This window comes from Pseudophryne corroboree, chromosome 2 (assembly GCF_028390025.1).
Source record: "Pseudophryne corroboree isolate aPseCor3 chromosome 2, aPseCor3.hap2, whole genome shotgun sequence".
NCBI classification, from domain to species: domain Eukaryota; kingdom Metazoa; phylum Chordata; class Amphibia; order Anura; family Myobatrachidae; genus Pseudophryne; species Pseudophryne corroboree.
In genome coordinates, this window is record NC_086445.1 from 210,616,127 (window position 1) to 210,634,336 (window position 18,210).

The 18,210-nt window shown below is 45.3% G+C and overlaps 1 protein-coding gene across 1 annotated transcript in view; it reads left to right on the forward strand.

Moving 5' to 3' along the window:
* The first annotated feature begins 585 nt into the window (after positions 1–585).
* Positions 586–18,210, forward strand: part of SMAGP (small cell adhesion glycoprotein) — a 118,857-nt gene continuing 101,232 nt past the window's right edge. The window contains exon 1 of the mRNA XM_063952278.1: positions 586–685. The gene's annotated coding sequence lies outside the window, so the exon portion shown is untranslated. The remainder of the gene's footprint in view (positions 686–18,210) is intronic.

The window sequence follows — 18,210 nt, forward strand, 5'->3', positions numbered from 1 at the left end:
CGCACTTACCACCTGTTCTTACATCTACCCCATTGTGCATTGTGTGCCAAACCGAAAATGTGGGCACTGTGCACTGCATGCCATGAAATTCCCCACTCACAACACTTTTACCTTGCTGAAAAAAGTGGCAAGTGTAATAGGTGATAACTTTGTGCACGTAATAATAAACAATGATGTGCAAAAATATCCACTTTATGAATGAAGCAGTTTTTTTAGATCCATTAACAGGTCAGGGCAACATCATGCCTTTCTCTATTGTAAGATAAATAAAGTATTTTTCCCTCATAAAAAGAGGCGGTGGCCTTCCAATACACCTGTTGTTCTCTCTGGTGTAAGCAATCTGCTGGAAACAAAGAGAAACAGATTGTGCTTTCACTATATGGATTACAACAGTTTTTCTTTATTTTCCCAGGTTTACATTTTATTGTTTAGTTTCCATGTTTACATGTATGTATAAATTTTCTCAATTCTTTGAATTCATTTTTAATAGATCATGATTTGAATGAGTTAAATGATCAACATTAGTCACTGTAGAGTCAACACCGCTGTTGCAGTTAAACTGGAAAGGTAAGAGAGAGGGAACGCCTTAAGCTACAGTACTATATGGAAGCTTCAACTTTACTACTTTATATTCACACAAACAACCGGGCCAGACAGAAACCGACAGCACTTGAAGACTTGTGAGGTACGTACTAAATTCAGATCTTTAACACTTGGTACTGTACCTACTGTAATCATCTAGCCTTCAGAAAAAGTGATTACAATAAGGAACCATCATACAATGTGGTAAAAATCAGCCATCACTTCCTGGAATGATTTGAGAGCTGTTCAGATATGAGTAGAAATGGTTATGCAGTGTGACAGACTGTGTTAGGAAAGATTGCCTGGCAAACAAGTACCAGATAAGTTTAATCAAATCGTATTAACCTTTTTGTGCTTAAAAGTTTATATAGTTTCAGAGTCATGTCAAATATTAGTTGAATGCTTTTAGTGTTCAGTTTTATGTTCACAAAGGACAAAACAGACACGGACAAATACATCCACAGCTTCTTAATTTAGCAGTCGACTGAAAACAATCAAAATAGGACCAGGAAGCAGTAACCCAATGGGGCACATATTTCTGGGTACAATTGCAGTTACTGGGGCTGCTAAGGCAGGTATGCTCAATAGCCCACAAACAGACTTGTGCATGTAAAAATACAGGGGTGCTGCTGTTAAAATAAAAGTACACTAGTCTTGTATGCTATAAAAATACAGGGGTGCTGCTATTTAAATAAAAGTACACTGGTCCTGTATGCTGTAAAAATACAGGGGTGCTGCTGCTTAAATAAAAGTACACTGGTCCTATATGCTGTAAAAATACAGGGGTGCTGTTGTTAAAATAAAAGTACACTGGCCCTGTATGCTGTAAAACACAGGGGTGCAGTGAAGATAAATGTACACTGGCCTTGTCTTGTAGGCTGTAAAATTACAGGGGTGTTGTGAAAATACAGGGGTGCTGGCACTGTCCACAGTTGCGATGTCTAGGCCTGACCTTTACAACACTGTATTGGAAGAGGAGGCTCCTACCACCATTTGCACGCCCTCTGCAAGTGCTGGGAGGAGCAGTGCCAGGTCAGTTGCTGATATTGAGATTGAGGATGTCACTGTAGAAGTACACCAGGATGAGGAGGATATTGGTGTAGCTGCCACTGAGGAGGAAGTTGACGATGAGGATTCTGATGGTGATGTGCTTTGTTTGAATAAGGCACCATTGGAGACAGTTGTTGGCCATGGGATGAAAAAGCCCATTGTCATGCCTGGTCAAAATACCGAAAAAGCCACCTCTTCGGTGTGGAAATATTTCTCCACAAATCCGAACAACAGGTGTCAAGCCATCTGTTGCCTTTGTCAATCCATAATAAGTAGGGGTAAGGATGATAACCACCTAGGAACATCCTCCCTAATCTGTCATCTGTAGCACATTCATCATGTCAAATTCAAAAACTTTGGGTAATAGTGTAAGCAGTCCACTGACACCTAAATGATGTGGTTTGTTTGAATATTATTTCTCTGTGAGGATGAGGATGTAAACACTGAAGGGGGGAATCTGAGGATGAGGACGACATCTTGCCTCTGTAGAGCCAGTTTGTGCAAAGAGAGATGAATTGCTTCTTTTTTGGTGGGGGCCCAAACAAACCAATAATTTCAGCCACAGTCGTGTGGCAGACTCTGTTGCTGAAATGACTGGTTTGTTAAAGTGTGCATGTCCTGTTTATACAACATAAGGCTGAGTGGGAGGGCCCAAGGACAATTTCATCTTGCGCGTCTTTTCTTTGCCACATCATTCCAGGGGTGCTGCCCTATATGGGGTGCTTCCCCTCTTCCCTATCAGTCCAGGGGTGCTGCCCCACTGCCGTTTATGTCCAGGGGTGCTGTTGCCTGTCTGTTGTGCTGTGTAATTCTCCAGGGGTGCTGCCTATGCTGTGTAATTCTCCAGGGGTGCTGCCTATGCTGTATAAATCCAGGGGTGCTACTGTACATAATCCTAGGTTTAAATGAAAGCCTAGAGCAGAATATGAAACAAGCTTCAACATCACAAACAGATTTGTGAAAACATAGCCGCAAAGGTGGAAATGGAAATTGCAATTTTGATGAAGTGTTTTCTAATGAGACCACATTTGTGGCAAAAGTCAGTGTGACTCAGAAGAGACAGAATCATAATCCAGCGCAACTGCCAGAGAGATAAAAGTGAGATTTTCTGCCAGAGCATTAGATGTTCTTCTCAATTATTTCATGTTAGGGACTCACTCAAATTAATGGCTCCAATTAGTCAACCTAAATTTTGTTTTATTATTGATTTTCTGCATTTTGAGATTATTTATTTACAAGATGCGCATTTGTTGTACAGGGTTCTTTTCCTAAGGGCTGCGTAGGGTTATCGCAAGAACTTGCGGTGTTAAAAGAACAGATCTTCAGTGATCTTGCATTGCATCAGCTTTCCATTGCACTGCAGCACTAGATGGGCCAGGAGCTTATGAGGCACAAACAGTTACTGAATAAGGTCCAGTTTGGAGTCTCATGGTGGCTTACAGCCAGGAAGATGTCTGGCTTGCCAGACTGAGGCATGCTGTGGGCACAGATTTTAGCATTGCTTCCTCCCACAGTCCTACTTATAGTATGAAATGATTTTCGACTGTAGAGTGGTAAGCTCCACAAGGGAAGGGGCTCAATAACAAAAAATTCACTCCACAGTCCTGCTTAGTACTGTACCGAACCCACCCGAACTCAACTTGCCCCATCCGGGGCTGCTGTGGGGGCTCAGGAGGGGCTGCTAAAACAACTAACAGGCTGCTTTATTTAAAATTAAATATGAAAAAAATAAACAAGACACACAGGTATGCTCACATGCGTGTAACTGGGACACATGTGTGTAACTGGGAGATGTGAAAAACAAAAACAAGGCATCTGCCACAAAACATGTTAATAAAAATGCAATTAAAAAAAATGTAAAAAAAGAAACTCTCAAGATTTTCACAAAATAAGTCTCCAGATTCCTTGAAGGGGAAAATATCCAATCTTGATCCTGTGGTATACACCAGTTTATTTGCATCCCAGCATTAAATCTGAGATTATCTTAATCCCTGAAAATGGAGAAGGGGGTACAAATTTGTTTTCAGTTTGTCCATTAATGTGGTAATTATATATTTGCTTGGTTGAAGTCCTTCCGTTCCACAGCAATATAGGAGTGGAGGTGAAAGTCTGTGTGTTGTTCCTGATTGGGTGTGCCTCTCTAATTTTTAATCACCTTCTTGACACTCTTGCCTCTTCTCATAATGTGAAAAGTCATCAAAGAAGGAGGTGGTATGTTTGTAGCTAGCTATGATTCAGAGAACTTGGCAAGCTTTTTTCCAGGGGGACCACCTGTTGCTGAAATGATGGGTTTATTAAACTGTGCATGTCCTGTTTATACAACATAAGGGTGGGCGGGAGGGCCCAAGACAATTCCATTTTGCACCTCTTTTTTTTCTTTGCATGATGTGCTCTTTGGGGGCTAGTTTTTAAAACTGCCATCCTGTCTGCCACCGCAGTGCCACTCCTAGATGGGCCAGGTGTTTGTGCCGCTCACTTGTGTAGCTTAGCTTAGTCATCCAGCCACCTCAATGCAACCTTTTGGCCTAAAAACAATATTGTGAGGTGTTCAGAATAGACTGGAAAGAGTGGAAATTAATGTTATTGAGGTTAATAATATTGTAGGAACAAAATTACCCCCAAATTCTGTGATTTTAGCTGTTTTTATGTTTTTTTTAAAAAAAACATCCAGATCCAAAACCAAAACCAATCCAGATCCAAAAAACGAGTGGAGATCCAGATCCAAAACCAAAACACAAAACCAGAAAGGTGTCCGATGCACATCTCTAATGACAATAGATAATTAACTTTTCAAAAATATATAGAAACAATTTCACCGGGTGTCGGGATTCCGGCAGCGGTATCCTGACCAGTGGGATCCCGACAGCCAGCAACTGGAATGCTTTCTATTTACAATACTGTAAAATGACTTTCCTTGTAATAAATGTCTGAAAGTATGGTACTGTATACACAGCTTGTTTATGGACGTATATCTTAGGCACTTCTTACAAAAAAAATGTGTGGTGTTTTTTTTTTTGTAATATACTTCAGCAGTCTAATTTCATATGTGATCTACTACACCTTCCACCACCATTACTTTTTGTTTTAGAGACAACCTGAGCTGTATCTGTAGTGTTCGCAGATGACCAATGTTTTTTATATTGTGCATATGTCTTAGTCAAACCATGCATACTTACTGATTGCGCACAGAGACGCAGCACAGAATCAGACGCAAGGTCTCAGAATTTTAGTGGTCATTCTTGGGAGGTAACAGGGAGGTAGTGAATCTCACACGGGTGTTTTGCTGAAAGCGGCTGCATTCAGAGACGCACAACCACTCACACAGGAGGCCATAGTCAGACGGAGAAACTGTACCTGCCATAGGCATTGTTCTAGCTTCCATGTGCATTGAAAGATGCACCAGACAGAAATGCACTTAAGATGTTGCAATTGAGCTTCTCAGTTCTTTAACCACATTACTGAAAAAAATGTTTTCCAAAAAACGCTCAGAAATTGTCAGGGTTTTTTTTATGAGTAAATTAGGTGAAGAACATATATTTAAACTTATCCAAAATGATTTTATTTAAATTGTTTTATTTTTTTATTGTTTTTTTTTTAAACAATGGAGCATTGGTCATCACCATGGGAACATTGCAACCATCAGAAACATTGCGACCATCGTGACTATCATTTTAAAAGCAGGGACAGCCACCCAGTACACAGGGGGTCTTGTGGGGGTTAATTTAGACTTCCCCAGCGGCTGCTATTGTATGCAGCCACAGGGTGGGGGGGGGGGGGGGGTCCTGCCGTGCTGACCAATCAGCAGTGATCAGCAAACTCTGGGGAAGGGCTGTAACACAAATGCCGGCTCCTGCCGCCCGGCAAAATCCTGGACGGCTTTTTCACGCTGCCGTGCTGCTGAGACACATTCAGAGCAATGTGTTCTTTCACACGGCATGGCCCCGGCACGTCTGCCGGGTTGCAGCCGGAAATATCCACTGGGCCGTGCCGTCCTTGTAGGCAGAGAACTGTGTGTCTGAAGGGGAGCTTTCACCCACAATGTGTTTTTTTTTAGGCGCCGCCGCCACCGCTACTGCTGCGTATGCGCACAGCGTTACACACGGCTCAAAGCCGCTGTATGTGAAAGACCCTGCCGGATGGCATAAAGCCGGACAAAGTTTGTCCGGCTTTTTGCCATCTGGTGTAAATCGTGTAATGTGAAACAGCCCGAAGGGTGCAGGGAGGCAGAGGACCTTCCGGTCCCTCTGAGAGTGGCAGCAATGGGACATTTCTCTTCCATGCTGCTGCACACACTATCTAACTTAGGGGTGGGCAAAATACGTCCCGCGGGCCAGATGCGGCCCGCGAACCGATCCTGCCCGGCCCGCTGCCTCCCACCTGCGTGCAATGACAAGCGGCCCGACAGGGCCGCTTGTCATTGTCCCGGCCAGCTTCCAGCCTAGGTCACCGGCAGCGGCTGAGAACTGATGCCTGCGGCAGCGCGGCTCTATTAGCCGCAGCCTGCACTATCGGCTGGATGTACTAAGGTCCTGCTGACCTTTCCCCCCCTCCCCAATGTAGACAGCGCTGGCATGGAGCCGCTACTGTGTGCTGTGCTGGGGAGAGGCAGCTGCAACAGTGTCCTCTCTCTCCCTGCTTGACGAGCGGGGGAGGGGGGGAGGTGAGCGATTTTGTCTGCCAATTCCCCCAAGCAGCCATCCCCACCGCCACCTGCTGCTCAACCAGCACCACTACCCTCCCCCTTGTCCAGTGTGTCTGCCCGCTCCGCGGCTGCACAGAAACATAACTTTTTAAATATTTTCAAAGGAGGGGGCTGGCCACACATCACTGCATTGGCCACGCCCCCTTATATTACCTGGTCCCTTCACAGTTGTCAGTGCCCCTGGCACCATTAACACTGGTCTGTACCCGACAAGTTGCGGGATAATGTGCGTGTCGTACAGTACATCCCGCCCATATGTGATCTTTCCCCCCCTGCTCCCTGTCAGCCCAGCTCCTCCTCCCCCTGCTACCAGCCAGGCAAAGCTCCGCCTCTGAGACAGGGGGAAGGACTGCTTTGCCGTGTGGAGAGTGGTGGGCTCTCAGTAGCAGGGGTCTCTCGGGGCATGTGTCCTGGGCCCCCCTCCTTCAATGGGCCATCCCTGATTATCAGAAGGAAGGAATAAGGAGGAAGTAGAGTCCCTGCAGGGGGCGGGGCTACCCAGTACGGAGCACAGCCCTGATGCTCTTGCACTTTATCATGCATGGCAGCTACGTAGGATGATGGACTTCCAAAGCAGTCAAAATTTTCATGCAGTGACAGTCTTTAATTTAAGGTATGAGGGACCATAAATGATATTATGTCTGTGTAACTGTATAGGATAATGTGCCTGTAACTTTGTGTATGTGTCTGTATATGTCTCTGTGTAACTCTATATGTGTCTGTAGCTCTGTATGTGTGTCTGTAGCTCTGTATATGTGTCTGTAGCTCTGTATATGTGTCTGTGTAACTATGTATATGTAGCTCTGTGTATGTGTTGGATCAGTATGATTCACCGCCGCTTGGGATCCCGTCGGTCAAAATACCGACGCTGGGATCCCGATATTTCAAAACTGACAGGGGTGAGTAAGGGGTGTTCTCCCTTCTCCCCAACCCCCTAACCCTCCCTCCCCACAACCTAACCCTAACCTCCTCCCTTGGTGCCTAGCCCTAACCACCCCCCATGACTGCCTAAACCTAGGCCCCTTCCCCCCGTAGCCTAACCCTAACCCTCCGATGGCGGTGCCAAACCCTAACCTTCCCTCCCTGCAGCCTAACCCAAACCCTCCCCCCCCCACAGTGTGTAAAAGGGAGCTCTACCTGCCGTAATGTGTAAAAGAGAACTCTACCTGCTGTAATGTGTAAAAGAGAGCTCTACCTGCCGTAATGTGTAAAAGGGCTCTCTACCTTCCGTAATGTGTAAAAGAGAGCTCTACCTGCTGTAATGTGTAAAAGAGAGCTCTACCTGCCGTAATGTGTAAAAGAGAGCTCTACCTCCTGTAATGTGTAAAAGAGAGCTCTACCTGCCGTAATGTGTAAAAGAGAGCTCTACCTGCTGTAATGTGTAAAAGAGAGCTCTACCTGCTGTAATGTGTAAAAGAGAGCTCTACCTGCTGTAATGTGTAAAAGAGAGCTCTACCTGCTGTAATGTGTAAAAGGGGTCTCTACCTTCCGTAATGGGTAAAAGAGAGCTCTACCTGCTGTAATGTGTAAAAGAGAGCTCTACCTGCCGTAATGTGTAAAAGAGAGCTCTACCTGCTGTAATGTGTAAAAGGGAGCTCTACCTGCTGTAATGTGTAAAAGAGAGCTCTACCTGCCGTAATGTGTAAAAGGGGTCTTTACCTTCCGTAATGTGTAAAAGAGAGCTCTACCTGCCGGAATGTGTAAAAGAGAGCTCTACCTGCCGTAATGTGTAAAAGAGCGCTCTACCTGCTGTAATGTGTAAAAGAGAGCTCTACCTGCCGTAATGTGTAAAAGAGAGCTCTACCTGCTGTAATATGTAAAGAGAGCTCTACCTGCTGTAATGTGTAAAAGAGAGCTCTACCTGCTGTAATGTGTAAAAGAGAGCTCTACCTGCTGTAATGTGTAAAAGGGGTCTCTACCTTCCGTAATGTGTAAAAGAGAGCTCTACCTGCTGTAATGTGTAAAAGAGAGCTCTACCTGCCGTAATGTGTAAAAGAGAGCTCTACCTGCTGTAATGTGTAAAAGAGAGCTCTACCTGCTGTAATGTGTAAAAGAGAGCTCTACCTGCCGTAATGTGTAAAAGAGAGCTCTACCTGCTGTAATGTGTAAAAGAGAGCTCTACCTACTGTAATGTGTATAAGAGAGCTCTACCTGCTGTAATGTGTAAAAGGGGTCTTTACCTTCCGTAATGTGTAAAAGAGAGCTCTACCTGCTGTAATGTGTAAAAGAGAGCTCTACCTGCTGTAATGTGTAAAAGAGAGCTCTACCTGCCGTAATGTGTAAAAGGGGTCTCTACCTTCCGTAATGTGTAAAAGGGAGCTCTACCTGCTGTAATGTAAAAGGGGGCTCTACCTGGCGTAATGTGTGTAAGTGGTGCTACTGTGTGGCATAATTTAAATAATGGAGACTATTGTGCAGCCTAATATGAATCTGTATGATTTTTTGGTCACGTCCTTTCCACACGAAGCCACGTCCCTATATTTTTGACACATGGAGGGGGGGGGGGGCTGCTATTTTGTGTGCGACCCTCGAATACTGACAGGAAAGTGTCAAGTGGCCCCTCTGCTGAAATAATTGCCCACCCCTGATCTAACTGGTCGCATCCTGTGCTACAACCAGATCAGATAAGGCACTTGCCGATGTGGTCGCACCTGATGCCACCATGCCAGGCAAGTGGTTAAAAATCAGCATTAGCATAGACACGACTGAGGCAAAAGATGCCGCTGCATTTGCTTCCACCTCAAAAGCAGAACCTTTTTTTTTTTATTCAAGCAGCAGTTGCAGTCGCCCAGGGTGCGGCATGGCTGCCATCTATGCCTCCGATGCTAATGTAGCCCTGTGTATATAAATATATATGGACTGAGAGAAATGGCCTTCTACCCTGGAAAAAGGGAGGTCTTAGAGTAGTGATTGTTGTAATGTGTTAATAGCTAATATAATAATCGTTCTTGGTTATTAGAATATCACAATATATAGCCTGTTATATTAGTATTAGAGGTGTAGAGTGGCTTGTGGTATTCTCATCATGTGGTGCGGGAGAGCGTGGACAACATAAAAGCTTCGAGTGGGCGCACGAGAGACCGGTGGGGACGGTTAGCCTGCTCGTGCGGACTAAGGAGGGAGAGCGACGCAGACGGAGAAGAGGTAGGAGAGAGAGGGATCACTCGTACACCCTCGTACCGGAGCGGCAGCTACGAGAGACTCCACCGCCGGTACTGTGATCGATCCCCCGGCTGAGAGATCGGAGAGGAGGCAAGGAAGGGCTGGAGAGGAGGCGGCATCCTGGATGGGGACACCCCCGGCAAAGGAGAGAGATCGTACCTGATCTTGACTTGCGGCGCTGAGAGCCGAATGGGTGAGTGACTGACGGCAGTTCCCCTGGTGTCCGCATCGCATCTCCCTCCTTCCCCTGTTACTTGATATAGTCCTCCCGGAGGAAACCAGTCTGATAGAGTGTGAATATTGGGGGTAAAGAGAGCTGCCGAGAACGGACACACTATTGCATCGTGGCTAGCCGGATTCAGGGTCATCAGCTTGCCTGTATGGTGGACCGGTCGTGATTGCCCCTTAAGAAAGGTGAAAAGCGGAGCAGTGACGCACTTTAGGACAACCCACATGGAGATCCCTCCTATATGGTAATTCAGCACAGTACTGAGGGGAGGGATTACTAATGACAGGGTATCCCTATCTCCATGCAATATAGAGAGCCAGTTGAGAATACTAAGGCAGCTGGAGGATATAATCAAGCCGCTTAGTTAACCGCAAAGAGAATGCAGTACCCTTTATGGTAATACAATACCAGGATATATCTAGATATACATTATTCCCCCGGAGGGAGAGACAGGTATGAGAATTCAGCATAGCACTGTTATTTAGGTCAACCCTCCTCTCTATATTAACTCCAGAGTTGGGGGAGCGTTACTGGAGCAAGATAGACTGACATTCAGTGAACATAGGAAGGATATCTCTGACTGAAAGTATTTCAGGGGAAAAAGGAGAACTAATTTATTTAAGAGCCCCATCTTAATATAAACCTTCGTCAGTATTTCGCAGCGGTGATTCTGAACTTCTCGGATAATTTAACTCTACATCAAGGGCCCCAAATGTGCACCAACGTATACTTCATCCTACTAATTTGCCACACCACTATGAGATACCACTCGAAGCGTTAGGGAAAGTAACTTAATTAAAACTTATGGTAAACTATGAATTGGTAATGGTTATAATTTTGAACCGGTTCTAAAATAATTTTTTTTGTATCTGCATGCAATTTATGTTGTAAGGAAAACAATATATGAATTGAATTGTACTAATGTATCCCTATGTCCTTAATTGGTATCTATCATTTAATACTATGTAATGTTCCTAGGATCTCATGTAGTATCACAATCTTGCTATGGTATTGGAGCAGAGCCGGCCTTAGGCATAGGCAAACTAGGCAAATGCCTAGGGCATTTGGTATGCTTAGGGGCACCAGCAGCTTCTGCTGATTAAAATGATATGCGGCATGCCTATATTCTGTGTGTATTCCTGGAAATCACTGTAATGAAGCATTTCGTATGCAGATACAGCCACAGTCACATACAGTATAGAGGCATGCTGCATATCAGTTTAATCAGCAGAAGCTGCTTGTGCATCCTAGCCACATAGTAATGCAAATAAGATGCATTTTCATAAACAAAAGGCGCCCGACGTTAGCAGCGCTGCCAGCTGACTCACGCCAGGCATCTCCTGCAGAACTAGCGGCGGTGCTAGGGGGCACCAGCCAAAATCTTGCCTAGGGCATCATATTGGTTAGGGCCGGCTCTGTATTGGAGGATTAATAAACTATTTACTTACCTGTTTATTGAAGTCCAGCGGAGAATTCTCTGACAGATCTGAAAGACAGAAGGTCGGTATAAAATTTATAATTTGGTTAAGGGCAATTACTATTGCCTTTAGGGCTTTCCCAAGCAAGCCCGGGAATCTTACTGCTTGGGTGGAGGCACTCATACTTTATAATATAGTAACACTATGCTGCTTCGGACTGGGTGAAGTGCTGTCTGTCTGTCCCGATAGATCATTCTCAAGCAGCGCACTCAGCTGTCCTATGCTGAGTCTCACCAGCTACTTCCCTCCTCTCTGTCTGCCGCTGTACTGTCTATGACTGTCAGTCACTGTGTGTATGTAGGGCAGGCAGGTAGTGCTAGAAGTGTGACAGGAGAACAGATCAGCTGCAGAGACAGAGCAGCAACAGGACTGCAGCGAATGCTAGCATGAACCAAGCCCGAGCACCCCAAAAAAGAAAATAAAAGAGGACAGGAAGAAGATGAAATGGGGTGGGGGGAACAAAAAATGAAATGCATATAAAATGAAGAAGACAGACTCCAGGTCATAAAATCATATACTATATATTAAACGGTGAGGGACAGAAATATCATTACATTTATACAGTTCAAAAACTCCCTTCACAGTGACTGTGTGCTAAGCAAGTCTCCCTGCAGAGAATGTGTGCTACGTAATATGACAACAGAATTGTTTCTAAACATTTTATTTACATGAACAGTGTAATGGCTGACGGGTGGGCAGCACGGTTTGTACAATGGTTAGCATTACTGCCTCACAGCACTGAGGTCATGGGTTTGATTCCCAGTGCTGTGCATGTGGTAACGACAGCTGCAACTGTCGAAATCGATAGCTGCAATTGTCGGAACAAGCAGTGCCACGACCATTTATACATTTGCTCTCATATCAATGCCCTATCTCGCAGACACACTTCACTGGATTAATACATGGGGAAAAGCAGTATCTGCAGCACATAATGTGCGCTGATACCCAGGGGCCTTTTAAGAGAGATGGGGACCCGCGTGCAGCCTCCGTTGCAGGTCCCCTCCTCTCTGGCAGCTAGTAGACTCTGGCATAAAGCGCCTTGTTCCCGGGGACATCTCCAGTGTGCATGCGCAAATGACTTTGAAATGGCCGTGGCGGCCATTTTCCAAGTGATTTGTACCCGCACTGCTCCGGGACTCCAGAGGAGTAAGTATACTCTATGGGTGCAGTGTGTGTGGTTTGCCCCTCCGGACCTAGGGGCCTGTGTGCACCACGTACACTGCACTCATTACAGAAACGCCTATGCTGATACCACTAAAGCCCAAAGCGCTGCTTCATACATCTACCGCACTATCTCTCTCCAAGCTTTGATACATACAAGCTTAATACATCTCCCCCAAAGTTCTCTACTAGGCTTCAGATGGGTATGGTAAATAGTACATTTTCAATGCTGTTGGGGTGGATCTCAAACACCATAGTAAGAATAGATTACATACTAATGCCAACTATCTTGTGATTTTCAGACAGGTTACTCCTTTTTTTTATTTGACACACTACTTGTGGTCTAGTGGGTGGATTAAAGACACCTGTAATCCTTCATATGCTTCTCTATTTAGGAAGACAGGTAACTCCTTTTTTTACACAGAGTTAACATCTTTAAATCGAGTTATTGCTTTACAAATTTGTGGATCAAATTCAAAGTGAGAAATTATACATTAGCGTTAAGATAACATTGTTTAATGCAGTGGTTCTCAAACTCGGTCCTGAGGACCCCAAACAGATCATGCTTTCCAGGTCACCTGTGGATCTTCAAATTGTGACAATTGGTGATACACCTGTGCACTTGCTAGGTGACGTTATAGGTCCTGAGGACCGAGTTTGAGAACCACTGGTTTAATGCAAGAACCACTGGTTTAATGCAAATCCTGACATCTTCGTTATGTTAAAGCTGACCTTGCTTCAAACCTTTTACTCTAGACATAACATTCTACCCATAGACTAAACCTGTAAAATTACTGTTTAAGTACTAATATAACTCTCACTTTGGCACCACAAATGCCAACTCTTTGGGAGATGCAAATTAAAATGAGGTCTCACTAATGTCTTAATGTGGCCCTGATTAGAAACAACATCACAAGAGCCATGTCTATCCCACTCTAAGGTTCCACATACAGTATGCTTTGCTTAAACTTTTAAACTATAGCACAATATTAACACTAACGAGTGGATTCAATTAGCAGTGAGCCGCTGTTGGCATTTGTCCACATATCATGGTAGGCAGAATTTGCTCACACCTCCATATCCTGTGAGCAGAATCTGCCTTCTGCAGATAATGAGTAGAAGCCGCCGGGACCCATTCCATTGGCTTTCGTGCATAATTAAAGTTGCTTTTAAGGATGGAATGCAATTAGCAGCGAGGTTCTGTCTGTGTGCTTTTATGGGTGAAGCCCCGAAAGTTGTTCAGTTAACTCAGTCGCTGTCAACATGGCCGCCGAGAACAGCAACAGCCCAGGTACTGAAGGTGTTGTAGCCAAATCAAGGGAGATGGCCCCTCAACAACAAAAAAAGAAGACTACATTTCCCGGTGCCACACAGGGGACGCCAGTGGTGGTCTTTGCACATGTGGACTCAGCAGCACTGAAAAGGGGGACACTGCTACCTTTAGTGTCTGACTCAGGCCAGGCACCTCCAGCAAGCCCGGGTAATCAGTTCACAACCCCCCCCCCCCCTCCCCCACTCAGCGCCACTGGCTATCTATGACGGCAACTTAAAACAGGTCTTCTGCAGTGTGCCCATTCTGCATGAGGGTCCTATAGAATTCCCCCCTAAATTACATTCCTCACTTCAGCAACACATTTACTAACAATATGCCACCAAAACACAAATAATCAATATTTTACAAGATTTCTTAGTTGCACAGTTAAGGTGCCAACACACTTAGCGATATACAGTAGTAAACTATATCGCTCATTTTCTGCCTCCTGAGCGATATAGTTCATTATATCACCAGTGTATACGCAGCTCAATTTGGACTCATCCATAGCACCACTGTAGTCTACTGGCAGTGCTTCATGGTTCAGGTTGGCCGCTAGCAGCATACTTGCCAACCCGCTCCCGTTTTGTTGACCATGCTCACGCTGCCCTGCAAAGTTTAGTAAATCTCCCGTATTCACTCAGTACCGTCTGAAATTCGTACTGCAGAAGGGGCAGAGCTTTATCTCCGTATACAAGATACAGAGGCGGTTCAATGGGCGATCACTGCCACCCAACCCCTGAGTACATATGCCACATTGACCGACTGCTCTCCCATTGCCAGTTCATCTTGATGGATCACCAAGGAGATACTGCAAAGAATCCACATCGGGGAAGCCACACAGATGGTAAACCGGGGCAGTACCTCATAGAGTATGGGAAAGAGGCACCGACATGGGTGTAAGAAATCTAAGCCGACAGAAGGAATGAGGCCAAGGCAGATGGACATCAGCAGTGAGAGCAGAGATAAGCTGGAGTGACACGGGGGGCGGGGACTTGAGTAACACAGGGGGAGATGAAGTGACAGCGGAAGGGGGGAGCTGGAGTCACGGGGGAGATGTAGAGTGACACAGGGGCAGCTGGAGTGAGTGGGCAGAGCTGGAGTTGTAACACCCGGGGTTGGCAGGTGTATGTAAGGGATCAGTATGATAACCCAGCTGTCGGGATCCCGGTGGTCAGGAGACTGATGCCAGGATCCCGACAGCCAGGATACTGGAGGAGGCCAAGTGAGGATTCCAGCCAGCGGTCTGGATTCCAACCACCGGTATTTCAGCAGGTGTCGGGATTCCCATGTCGGAATCCTGATAACCGGGATCCCAACAGCTGGCAAATTGACTGTCTCCCGTATGTAGGCTAGGGATAGGTATCACAGATGTAAGGTGGCTTAATGACAGTCTCCTTACCTTTAGTATTTTCCTTGTACCTTGTTCGATGTGATCCAGGCAGAGAGGTAAGGAAGATTGACACACACAGGAATTTAGTCAACGGCAGCCTCCATGGAGAAGGCATTTATTTTTATTTTATTGGTTTTTTTTTAAATTTGTTTATTATTTTCAAAAATACAAAACAGTTTACAGCATCACATCAAGTAGGGTACAGCGCAACTGAATCAAGACAGAACAGTACAAAAAAGAATGCACTCGGCATATAGACAACAGGATCAAGCGAAAGCGTAATACAGACAATAAAATAAAGCCACAGATCCGTGATCCTTCTGAGAAAATAATAACACATGAGGATATAAGTAATACGAAAAAGGAGATCCGGTCAGATCCAACTAGAATGGGAAGCATAAATTGACTGATGGAAAACCCACATAAAATATAATAAAATACAGTAGAATGAAAGATGAGGATGGGGGGGGAGAAAGGGCAGAATAATCAATCAAAACTGCAATGTTATGAGATCAATTTCAGTAGCAAAGGACGTAATATCCTGTACAGGGTCGCCATAAACACTAAGCCATGTTAAGTACAAGAAAGTCATAGGAATGTCTAAGCGGAGGACATTAAGTGCTGTCAGGTTATATTCCTGTACAAATACCAGGAGGTGGTTTTGAATACCTAAAGTATTTTGGACTGCGTATCAGAATCAAGTGAATCTATGTAAGGTCCCCATTTCCCATAAAAGGAGACTACTCCTTTTTCCAAAGATGGCATAATAGCCTGTCTATCATAATACAGTGTAATAAGTAACAATGTTTTTACTGCACCCAACAATGGAGTGGTAGGTACTGTCTAGTTTTTATAAAAGAACCTTCTTTGCTAAAGTGACAATTACAGTTAGGAGAGGGATAACATACTTCCTATCAGGTCCTAGGTCCCATTCTTTAAAATTAGAACATAAGAGAGCTAAAGGGTTACTTGTAAGGTGTAAGTGAAAAACATCATTAATATAAACCACTAGTTTACTCCAAAACTTCCTTATTTTTGGGCATAAACAAAGATTGTGGAAAAAAGTTGCATTAGGGCGCTTACATTTGAGGCAGTTACCAGACTCAACTGCCACCAAATGCCGTCTATGGGCTTGAGAAATGTATACTCTATTAATCGTCTTATTATGAGCATCCTGTAGCCAAGTACAGTGCAGAAATTTTAAAGTGGAGTCATAGTGTGCAAGGAGATCATCCAGATTGGATAATGTTGGTATATCCACCTTTTAAGACTCTAGAGTCCTTTCAAGGGGCACGTGGGGGAGAGGTACCAACAAGATCCAAACTAAGGTAATTGGGGGCCTATTTATCACCATCCGAATCTTGGATGCGGATATCATGTGATAAAATCGTCCAAACTCGCACTACGATAACTGATTACATTGCAGGGATGTATCAATTATTGCATGCAGGGACAGAGCTTGCGGTCAAGCTCTGTCCCTGCGATGCCTCTTCGCAGCATCGCCGACATCACTGCTAATATACTTACCGGTCCAGGTAGCCGGTCCGCGCTGCTTCTGCTGGGCTGCCGGACGCTGGATCCTGTGTGCTGCGGTGACCCTCGGTGCTGTAAAGTGTACTGCCGCTCTGCAGTGTCACTTTACTGCACCGGGGACACATTGCAGCATATGGGGGACCCAGCGCCCGTCAGCGGAGCAGTGGACACCGGCTCCCTGGACAGGTGAGTTTTGGGTTTTTTTTACTTTTTTTTTCTTTTTTTAATACTGTGATCAGCTTGTGTGTCCATCTGACACACATAGCTGATCACTGGAGCCGGGTTCCACTCAGCTTTTACTGCCAGTGTGTCACGATCCATGCAGTTTCTCCTCCATGCCTGGGGTGGCACTCTCTGCCATGGTGCTCAGCACTCTGCTCTGTATCTGCAGCTTGGTAATTAGCTGTTACCACAGCTGTGAACAGCACCTGAACTCACCATATAGGCCAGCCACACAGGCTCCCAGTTGCCAGTTCATCGTGTCAAGGTTGTCTCAGTTCCTGTTCCTGGTTATGCTGGTCTCTACTGTTAAAATCATCCATAGTACTGCCAGGCTCCAACAGCTATCCTGTGTAGCTACTCTGCTACAGTGCAATCCCGTTATCCTGCTACGTTGCACAGTACAGTGCTATCCTGTGATCCTGCTACAGTGCAATCCTGTTATCCTGGTACGTTGCATACTCTACCACAGTGCTATCTTGTGATCCTGCTACAGTGCAATCCTGTTATCCTGCTACATTGCATACTCTACCACAGTGCTATCCTGTGATCCTGCTACAGTGCAATCCCGTTATCCTGCTACGTTGCATACTCTACTACAGTGCTATCCTGTGATCCTGCTACAGTGCAATCCTGTTATCCTGCTACGTTGCATGCTCTACTACAGTACTATCCTGTGATCCTGCTACAGTGCAATCCTGTTATCCTGGTACGTTGCATACTCTACCACAGTGCTATCTTGTGATCCTGCTACAGTGCAATCCTGTTATCCTGCTACATTGCATACTCTACCACAGTGCTATCCTGTGATCCTGCTACAGTGCAATCCCGTTATCCTGCTACATTGCATACTCTACTACAGTGCTATCCTGTGATCCTGCTACAGTGCAATCCTGTTATCCTGCTACGTTGCATGCTCTACTACAGTACTATCCTGTGATCCTGCTACAGTGCAATCCCGTTATCCTGCTACATTGCATACTCTACTACAGTGCTATCCTGTGATCCTGCTACAGTGCAATCCTGTTATCCTGCTACGTTGCATACTCTACTACAGTGCTATTCTGTGAACCTTCTACAGTGCTATCCTGCAATGCCGCATCTCCGCTAAAGTGCATCCTGCTATGGTGCTAACCTTCTACAGTCAAATCCTGAAACCCTGCATTCTCTGCTCAAGTGCATCCTGCTACGGTGCTAACCTTCTACAGTGCAATCCTGCAACCCTGCATTCTCTGCCCAAGTGCATCCTGCTACGGTGGTAACCTTCTACAGTGCAATCCTGCAACCCTGCATTCTCTGCTCAAGTGCATCCTGCTACGGTGCTAACCTTCTACAGTGCAATCCTGCAACCCTGCATTCTCTGCCCAAGTGCATCCTGCTACGGTGGTA